The sequence below is a fragment of the Merops nubicus genome, unplaced genomic scaffold (assembly GCF_000691845.1).
Source record: "Merops nubicus isolate BGI_N331 unplaced genomic scaffold, ASM69184v1 scaffold8503, whole genome shotgun sequence".
NCBI lineage: Eukaryota > Metazoa > Chordata > Aves > Coraciiformes > Meropidae > Merops > Merops nubicus.
Window position 1 is genome coordinate 192,507 of NW_008596976.1, and position 10,685 is coordinate 203,191.

General features: G+C 38.6%; 1 long non-coding RNA gene across 1 annotated transcript in view; it reads left to right on the top strand.

Moving 5' to 3' along the window:
• Positions 1-10,507, top strand: part of LOC103769365 — a 103,305-nt gene extending 92,798 nt beyond the window's left edge. The window contains exon 3 of the long non-coding RNA XR_608138.1: positions 10,251-10,507. This is a non-coding gene — a long non-coding RNA (uncharacterized LOC103769365). The remainder of the gene's footprint in view (positions 1-10,250) is intronic.
• Positions 10,508-10,685: the final 178 nt, after the last annotated feature.

A 10,685-nucleotide genomic window follows, 5' to 3' on the forward strand; every position in this document is an offset into this window, starting at 1 on the left:
ACTGACAATAATAATTATGCCGGACGATGCTGAAGCAACACCCTTAAAAATATTTTCCCCATCTGAAGAAGCAAAATTGTCTGTTTCTGTCTTTTCAAACCAGTTATCAGGTTAGGCTTCCAGCTGATAATTAACACTGTTTAAGACAGATCTTGTCGTTCAGAAATCTCAAAGCCTGAATGGTTTACTTCTTCTTGTTATCATGTGCTGCTGGAGGTGGGAGGTCTGGAGCACGGAGTGGCACCTCCCTGCACCATTTTCTAAGAGGCAAAGAACCTCCTCATTTCTCTGGCAGCCAGGAGCTGGTGGGACACGGTCCTGGCGTATTGTCCTCTTCAAAGGGGACAACCAGAGCAACACAACCCTGTGCTGTCCCAAAGCTGCCCCAGGGCTGCACAGCTCTGCACCACGCTTGCATCTTCATGGCATAGCAAATACTCAAGAGCAGCCAACAGCACTAGAAATGCTGTACGCCTTGTGTATCCTTGTGTATTTCATGGTGTTTGATATAAAGTCCTCAAGACAGACCAGCATTAAGAGGATTATTTCAGACAGCATTAGGAGTTAATTTACGGAAGATTAGCTCTAAATCAGGCAGATATCATAAGCGAATTAGCATCAGTTGTAAGAGATTCAGAATCAAAATATGTGGTGGCTTTTAGTTTCTCCCTATGTGTACTTAGTGGACAGGTAGTATCTTCATTAGTTTGTATCTCCAGTAGTGAAGAACAGGTATACTTTTTTCTACATGTACACTGTTTATTATGATGCTGTTTATTGGCAATGAAATTCCTTAACTCAAATACCCATCCTCTGCTGAATATTTTATATTTCATGCCACTTCTTCATTGAGTAATGTTTTGTTTGGCCCTAGAAATGATGTCTCTGTAGTGTGTTACAATATTTTTAAATAGGTATTGTGCAGCTTTACTTCAGAGTGACATGGTTAATCCTTTTTTTTTTCTGTTAAAATGAGTCACATTGTAATGCCAACTCATAAAAATGAAGGAGTGTATAAAATGCTACGTACTAGGGTGAAGATTACAGCTACTCAAAAATGGCTTCCTTAGTATTTAAGCTGGTAAATGATAAATCTATTTCTACAGGAATGATGGTTAAGATGCATTAAAAATCAGATTCTGATCCTCAGTCAGTTTTCCAGATGTTCTTTTCTGGCTGCAGACAGACAGGCACAAGCACCTATCCAATTCCTCCTCGGAATCTTGGTTTCAAAAACACTCGCTCAATTAGTGGAGAACATGATGAAAGGATTGGGCCACGATATTAAAGCTTTGCCCTGAGTTGTCCTTGAGATTCTGAAAGTTTTGAAACCCACAAATGCGAGTCCCATCTTTGGAGAAATTTGTATTCTGGTCTCCAAGAGCTATTCAACTGCTTAGTCTTCAGAGTGCTCCTAAACATTTGGGGTTTTTAACTGGGGGGGAAGTCTGGGCATTGTTTTACAAATTTTTCCTTTCTTGATGGACCAAATTCCTCTTGACAAGGTTGGCCTGAGGTCATGAATGTCTCCCTGTGTTCACTGAAAGCGGAATCTTTACTCCTTCCATGAGATCATGAAAACTTACACCCACTCTGAGCCAGGTTGGGCTTGCAGATCCCTGTGGTTGCAAGATCTGCAAGTGCTCTTGCACTTTGACTTTGTGCCCTGTAGTTTTACAGAATGCATGGAGGCTTGGTGTGGTTATTAAACCAAGGTGTCTGAGGTCATAGCAAAGTAGAAGCATTTCTGCTCCCCTAATAGAAATATCGTAACGTGCTGAAAAGAAAATACTTTAATAGCGGCAAGTATCTCCTGTCAACTAATTTGATAGTTCTCTATCAGGTAAACCATTGGTGAATACATCGATTCTTTTTATTTTTCACTGTTCTGTCTTCAGTATTCCCAGGTTTTCTCTGAACCAGTTGGGCAAAAATTGATTTTTATTTGTTCCACTGGCCTTGTGGAAAATTAGCTTATGAACTGGTTTTTATAGGAAGACTCAAAGCACAGAACAGGTTGAAAAATAAGCCTATAGCAGTCAAAATTGTTGTCTGAAATGTCTTCAGACTGGAAGGCTGAATTTATTGCTCAAAACAAGTGCTAGCATTGTGGAGGTGTGCAGTCCTGCTCATTATCACTGGAAAAGGGGGAACCAAAAAGCACAGTAAAAAATTAAATTTTAATAATGCTAGTGATATTTTCTAAATCCTTCTTGACAGAAAGATTCTCATTATTTTTATCTGTCTCAGAGTGGGCTCTTTTAATGCCATCTCACAAATGGCCTTAGCCATGATTGTTTTCCTTTCTTTTATAGCATTTGAAAAAAAATGAATATATACCAAAAAAAAAAAAAAACCCTATTCTATCATTCAAGAAGTGCCATGAAATGGCAACATTTTGGATAGCACATCTTCAGGAACAATTGCTTCAAATGCCTTCAGGTTTTTATAGAAGAGGTCAACATTATTAAGACAATCGTAGAAAACTTGCCATAGAAAAAGACGCCCAGTCAAATATGGTGTAATAAGGGGGAAATAATGCCAGCAAAGTGTTTGTGTCCAGTCTCCAGATTCTTCACACCTAAAAGCTGTAGATTACTTGTTAGTCAGGGCAAAAGATGTTACTTTCTTTCATCTGTTTAAGATATTTGTGTTAGTGGGTTCTAACGATTATAAAAGTTGATAAAATGCAGACTTTAGGCATTTTTGTTTTCTTGAAATTGCACAGAATGTAAATTTAACTGTATTTATCATAAAAGCCAACCTGCGATCATGTGGGTTCTTGTCATTTTATGGCTTGCATACATTGCTTTTGCTGGAGAAATAATTGCTTTAGCTTTGAGTGCTGACGAGGGGTTTGGGGTTGGGGCTTTTTTTTCCTGTTAACTGTTTGGGGATCAGGCAACCGATGTGCTGAAGAATGCCATTACACTGACAGCTGGGCTCTCCACCCTCCCTCGGAGCTCTTTCTAAAGCTCTCGTAATGTTTGCTAAGGCCTATGGTTCTTAGTCATGCTCAGGTGACTAAATGTGTGATTTGTTCTTCTTGATACTTCAGTACCCTGAGAAAGGCTGGTTGGAGATTAATGCAACCTTGACTCCTTCCACTTGCAGTTGCCAGTGCACACGTGATCTTCATTTAAACTTGCCAAAGAGATCTGGTGTTGCCTCTGCTTTGCATGAAATGAATTAATCCCCCTCCAGATTTGGTTGGTGAGTTTCTGTGGCCCCGGAAGCCACCCGCTGTTCCTTCTAATGACAGTAATAATTTAACTGGTTCCCTCTGTGGAAGGAGTGGACATGGAGACAGGAGAATGCTGAAGCTGCATCACAACTGTGCAGAGAAGTGTTCCCTGTCAAGATCTCTTGTGAGCAGAAGGATATTTTTCATTTTCAGAAATGCTTTCCCGTGTGTTTTAAAAATAAGCAATGAATAAAATCCAAGTTAGTAGAAGATTTGCAGTACTGTTTCCTTTTGCATTTTTATCTTATGGTCCCATGTCCATGAGGTCACCTTCAGGCTTTCCCTGTTCTTGCAGTTTGCATGCTGAAGTCTGAATACAGTTGTCCCCCAATCAGTCCTGTTGATATCTCTCTTTCCTAGACCAAAGGAAAGAATTTCACGTGCAAATATGGGATCCATTAAAGGGGGATGATGAATTTAGGTATTTATTGGCTAATTATGGATGAACTCTGTTGAGTTTCATCTCTACAATATTTCTGATTAATGGGGATGCTGTATGATACAATAACAGCTTTCCTGTATGATTTTGTCTTCAGATCTAGCAAGCTTTCTTGCTTCAGCCTGATGCTCAAGTTTTTAGGGATGTTCATCCCTATTTAATCTGCAGGCACGTAACCGATCGATCTAACTTAACTGACTAGTTCTCCTGGGATACGTATATGGCCAAGAAAAAGAGAAGGTGTTTCAGAGCAGGACTCTAGCTTATATACACAAGGAGCTGAGAGAGATTAGCTAGATAAAATTTAGATGTTTAAAGTTGGATAGTGTGACTACCTCCCTGCACCTGTTATTACATGACTCATTCTTTCTTTCAGGGCCCAGGTGGAAACACATTGATGTGGTTTTGAGTGTAATATTATAACTCGAGATTGGTATCCATGTTATTATAAGTAAACAGCCCCAGTCCTTAAGACCGAACTGTAAAGCTAGAGGATGTAGCGCTGCACAACTCCTCAACCCTATGAACAATATCTTAGGTACCTGGAATGGCTTCTTCCAAAAAACCCTGCTAATCAGGTAGAAAAATGTCATCATTTTTTATTTGCCTTTCCCCGATTTTTGAGGTTTTAATTTCATTATCTGCTCAGGTGTCAGCATTTTTTAATGGATTTTCCCAAGGTCTTGCACAAAAAAATATTAGAGCCCCTGTCCCTAGGCTTCTTTGGGAAGGAATTCAGAGAACACAAAATAGGCTTCTGCTAGGAATGGCCTGTCTTCAGACTGAATGTGGAGCCCAGGCAGCATGGTGTTTTTGGCATGAAGCCATGCGGGGGATCCCATCTCCTCTCCACCACCCCCCAAAACCTTTTCACCTTTAAATATACGATATATCTGGTTCTTCTGGCTTGAGAACACAAAGAACTTGGACTTCTTTTTAGAGTTTGGAGTGAGGGAGAGTTAAAAAAAAAAACTTGAGTGTTTTCCAAAGGTTAGCTAGAGGATGGCTAAGGAGTTAGATGCAACTTGTGCAGATATTTTTTTACTGTTTTTTTCTGTTTCCTAATTTCAGTTGTTAATGATGAAAGATGTCTCAAGTCAAATACTTCCAATCAGCTGTATTTTTTCTAGGCAGTACTCTCTTACTCTTATTTCAGTAGGTTGCCACGTCTTTATGTTTTGCCACAACCTGTCTGGTTGTTTTCAGTTGTTTTTATTTAAGAAAAGCATTCTTAAACCTAAAGGTGGGAAAGATGAATAGTTGCTTGAACAGCCCCCAGATACTCTGAACTTAGAGATTTATCATAACGTATCTAAGGCTTTGCTTTACCAATCATAACATTTTATTCCCCTGCGTGGGGTCTAGCGGTTACGTTTGAAAGCTCCTGATATATTGCAACAAGAATATCTTTATATATAGTAGTAATGGTGTCTGTCCAGAAGGTACCTGAGTATAGCTGTATTACTTAAAATTCACATTTAGTTTTGCCTGCATGTATTTGACTATTTGACTAGACCTACACTGTTTGAATCTAGTGATTTGCACATGAATATTGGGCACTTAAAAATCACATACCACTGATAAGCGTGCACCTATTTTCTTACATGTTAACAAAACTGCTGATCTCAAATAAAAGGGCATCCAAAAATACAATAGCTGAGTATTCAAAGTGGGTATTTAAAATGTAGTCTTGTATACAGAGAACAAGGCTTTCTGCCCACTGAACTGATAGGAATCACTTCTAGTTAAATCTTAAATACATGTATTACAGTGAAACACTGTTGGATAGTGCTCCATCATAAATCAGTCTGTGTTCTTGAGGGCACTGTTTTTCGAGATGCTTTCTTTAAGAATAAAGCCCTGTGTTGTAATGAATGTGTGCTAACTGATCCCCCCAGCTATTTGTATTTTTTCTATTTGTATCAGTGTCAGAGTTGAGCTTTGTAATAATTTTTTTTTTTGCAGTATTTTATTTGTAGTCTTCATTATTTCAAGTTAAGGACATGAAACTCTTTATACACCCAGAGTCTGCACTGGTTCGTTTATATCCTGTATTTTGTTAACATGTTACCATGATTGCTAATTTTCATGACAGTTGTTATTGTACCATCAATGCTTAATGGCAAGGCATCATTATTCAATGCTGGTCAATCAGGCACTAAGACATGTGCAAGACATCAGGCTGAACCCATATAGATGTCGTGCACTCCCCTGCTAATGAATGCAGTTTTGTAAAAAGGTTTAAACACGGTTGGCATCCTTAATGTAAGGTTTGCAAAAGCTTATTTGGGAACTGCTTTGTGTTTATATGGAGCAGATCTAAACATGTCAAAAACAGAGCTGGACCCATTGTATGCAAGTGTGTGTGAAGCTACAGAAAGGAGTGAATCATTTTGGATTTTGAAACGTGGAAAGGCAGCACAATTTCTGACATGGCCAGAGCCGGGGGCACTGATTTGCCAGGGACGTCGGTGTTCGGTAATGGATGTGGGACTTGTTCTGCAAAGCAGTGGTCACCATGTGTGTGGAAGAGGTGATCCCTGAAAGCGGATGGTGTCATTCATCAGCTCACAAAGTTGGCACTGGCTGGAGGGAGCCTCCAGCACACCAGTGGTCAGAGATTAGGAACTGCGCCGAGAAGCCAGGATAGAGGGTCAGGCATTTAGGAAGGAGGAGCAGAAGGAAACTCAACAGGAGTGGGACGTGCTTTCTGCATTGTTAGTCCAGCATGCTCTTCCAATGCATCAGTTAATATTATCCTCGCATCTGCTTTAGTTACTATTTCCATGTGGTTTTGCACCCAAATGTTTTGGGCTGCTGTCCATGATAAACTAGATGGAACTTGGTTTAAAAGCACAGATTTTTCACCTCTTCTAACTCAAAGTAGAATGAGCCCTTGTGCTCCTAGAGTTTTGAGTATGAAAGGAACAGTAGACGTTGGCTGTTAACGAGCTTCAGCACGCGGGGCTCCAGCAGAACTTGGTGAGAATTCAATGCCTAAGCTGCATCGACTAAATGGTTAATTCATCTCATATCAACAGCACTATGATTCATAATGTAAACTTGAGGAATCCTTGATGTTTCAGTCACACATTCCTCTTAATTTGGCCATGCATTCTTTTAAAGCTGCAGTGTGCTAACTTAATAAAATGCAGCATGCAAATGCACAAGTTTTTGCCTTCAGGCATTTTAGCCATGGATGTTTCAATGGGTGTCTTCTTTCAAGTATATATTCTTTCTTAAATTATTTACCCTGTAAACATGCTTTGCATTTTCAAAGAAGAATCTGGGCTTCCTCATTCACCAGATTTTGTTGAATTTAAGGTGTAATAGAGATAAAAGACTATCATCTGCTTCTCGGGAGCATGTTAGCCTTTGGGATTTTTATGTAGTGAATGTTAGGCCTCATTTTCTTCTCCTTTGGTATTATCACTCCCTCCCCCACTTAAATTCCTTGATGCTTTGCCTAGAGCAATACCCACTGGCAGTGTCTGGCTGTGACAGTACTATAGGCTTCCCTACAGATGGGTCCTGCCAATGCCAACCATTGTTCTACCACTGTGAGCTGGCTTGACTGTCTTGGATCACTCAAAACCCCCTTTCCTCTTGCTTTTTTCTTTACTCTGAAGGGTTGCCCTTGCCTGTTGACTATGAGATCTGAAATGTGCTGACACCCAGAACTTGTGTTCTCTCTCTGAGCAGCAGCTCCCAGACTCAAACTTCAACAGGCACCAGTTGCTAAGCCCTCCTCAGGACTGTCTTGCTGCTACCAAATGGCTCTGTCGTTCTTGTAGCCTCACTCCTCTGGCAGTTTGCAGTTAGTTTAATTTCACTTGCTCACTTGAAAGTAAAACAGTAAAACTCAATGTTATTCTTTTTTTAAAGATACAAAATTAATCTTTAACTGTGAGCTTGAATATTAAAAGTATATAATGCTTCAGTGTAGGAGTCTGTTGATAACATCCATCCTATTTCATGATTAATTTGTTCCTTTTAATATGATATTCTTTTGCTGCACCATGCAGACTAATTCAGATTCCTAGAAATTGAACTTTGATATGTATTTCCTCGATTCACACTGTAAGTGAACCTTCAATTAGTAGATACAGGTGGCGGCATGCCTTGCTCAATGTTCTCTTGACAAGGATTTTAGAGACGTGGACGCTGATTAAATAATCTTGCAAGCGGGTGTGTACTGCCAGAGTATTAAAAATAAAGCATGTAGAGGATTTGATGCTTTTTTTAATTTTTCTTTAATTTTAAGTCTCAGACAGTGAAATGCTTTTTCAGTGGGCCGGAGATAGGAGGAGTTGATTTAAACACTCAGTATGTTATGTATGCCTTTGACTAACTATGTGTTAGATTAAGCGAGTTTCACTCACAGTTAATCCTTTGTAAATTAGCATTATGGATGCCTTGGGGCCCACATCCCACAAATAAAATGGTTGTCAAGCCAGCTGCACTGTGTATTACTTAAGGCTGAATGTTTTAAGAGTTTTCATGCTTTTAATCTATTTCACTGCTGAGTTTCAATTTTGCTGAGTGTCTTTTCAGGAGTGATGAGGCTGAGTGAGTAAATATGTATTCTGGTTTTCATGCATTTGCCTGGGCAAATCGTTTGTTATCAGGTGTTTGGCAGAGAATGTCACACCCCACCACAAAAGAGAAGCTTGTAAGTTCAGGTGTTAAATTGAAGTGCAAACCAAGAAGAACCAAAAGGCCTTAATTAGCTTTATTTTGTTAGCCTGCTACACTTTTTTTTTAGGGAAGAAAAAAAAAAAAAGAGATTGAGAAACATCCCTCCCTCCTCGTCATCCTTTTGGCAGAGTAAATATTGCCTGTTAAGTTTGAATTAGCTGTCATCGCAAAAGAATTAATGCTGTGGTTGAGCCTTTCTAGTGAGGAAGGGAAAAATAAACGAGACAGATCTTAGTTCAGCTTTAAGTGATAAATGAGGACAAAGCAGCCCATTCATCTCCTGCTAGGAAAGTGGACACAAACACTAAAGCAGTTTTGCGGAAGACGTGTCAGCAAATGTGATCATTTTGTAACCTGTCAGGAGGATAGAGAGCTAGTCCTTTTAGAGTGTCACAGGGGAGGGTGTCTGTCTGATGTGACAGTTTTCATCCATCCATTTACTGCTTTTTCTTGAGGTGGGGGGGTAAGCAAGGAGAGAGATGGAGTTGGTTAAAACTGCATTTTTCTTTACACTTTCTAATATAATTTATATGCATATCCACCCGCATCCAAATGAAGAACATTTACCAAGGAAAACTCCCCTCTGCTCTCTAGAGTTTCTTCTTTCTTTCACTGTGTGAAATAGGCTCATTTTAACATGTTACATTCCCTGTCTTCAAGTTGGAGACTTGTACTTGGTTTGATGTTTCACAAAACACGGATTTACCTCTTCTTACCATTGTTTGGTTTGTGAAGGCTTTGTTTTGTTTTGCTTTGGTTTTGTTCTGCAGAAGCACGAAAGAAACCAAAAATAAATATGACTTAGCATGGTTTTGTTGAATTGGTGGTTGGGGTTTTTTGCTACACCTCTCCAGTTCTGATGATATGCTTCATGTACAAATACGTTTTGCAAAAGTTCCTGCTTCATTAAGAGCCTATGAAAATATTCTTCCTCCTCTGTGAGAATGTAATAACAAACACTGAATTCTTACAATTCAGAATCCTCCCATAAAATGCCTCAGATTCTACTGTTTGTTGATCTATTAATTGTAATTGACCTATTAATTTCAGGCAAAATCTGAAGCAATGTGGTGTCTGACTTTTGAAGCAGGGATTTCTCCCAACAAATGATCGAACAATACTAGGACTTTCTACTTCTGGCACCTTTTTATTATTGCTAATTTCCATTTTTTTTAATACTACATAGAAAATGTAACATTTGCCTATTACCATAAGTAAAGGTATGCTACAGAGACAGGAGATGCTTTTACAACGTAAGCTTCACAGTTTGACACTTGCTTCTTTATATCATCCTTTTCTTCAAAACTATCTTTTATACTTTTCCCTTGGTATTTTACTACAAGTAAGTATCTCATTGATATGTGTTTCCTTGAAATCTTGTACCTTAATAGTAAAATCCCTTGAAAATTAGTAAATTGTTTCTGTTCGGATTAAAAAAATGTAAAGATTTCAGAATGGCTTTAAAAAATATTATGTTATTTTCTATTACAGACCACCCTCTCTGGATTGCATGAACTAATTATTTAATTTGTTCTTAGAAGATTAATAAATTGTAACATGATGTATTTCAGTTATTCTAATATATGTGTAAGTGCATGCATAATTTAAAAAAGTCTAATTCTTTTCTGAATGCAAAAGATGGATTTAATAGCTACATAAAGAAATGTTTGGAAGCATTGGAAATGGAAAAAAAGTAAAAAACAATCAAGATACAGGGAATGGTGTAGGAAATCCTGTATTTCTGGGCATTTGTCTTTTCTCCAAAATACTTATCTGTGCACTACTGTTCATGATTTTATATATATATTCTGCTGGTTTGGTTTGATTTATTCACTATTTTTTTTTTTTGTCTCTTCTGCTTTTCTTCAGGATCATCCAAAACCGGATTTTGATCGTTGTTCTGGCAGTCATCATCATCTTCACCACCATGATGGCTATTTTTTTTTCTGTCAAGGGACGCTGATATCTTTGTTCTTCACTAAATAGCAACAAACTGCTTGTTCTGAGTAATTAAGACAAAGTGGTCACATGAATCATTCTCTTGCACTGACAGAGTCTCGCTCTCTTTTCCACTCTTCAACTCAGGTGCAAGTGGTATAAAATATTTTGTATTATTGATGGCATAGTTGATGGCATGTGGGATTGATTTTTTTTTTTTTAACCTTTTTTTGTCTTTATCTGAGTGTTTTCAGAATCTTAATATTTGTTGGGGTGAGGATGTGTTCCACTGTAAAAAGACTTGACGTGTGTTGAGTTCTACCCCAGACAGCCTGTAAGTTGCCAGAGTTTATTGAGTGAAGAGCG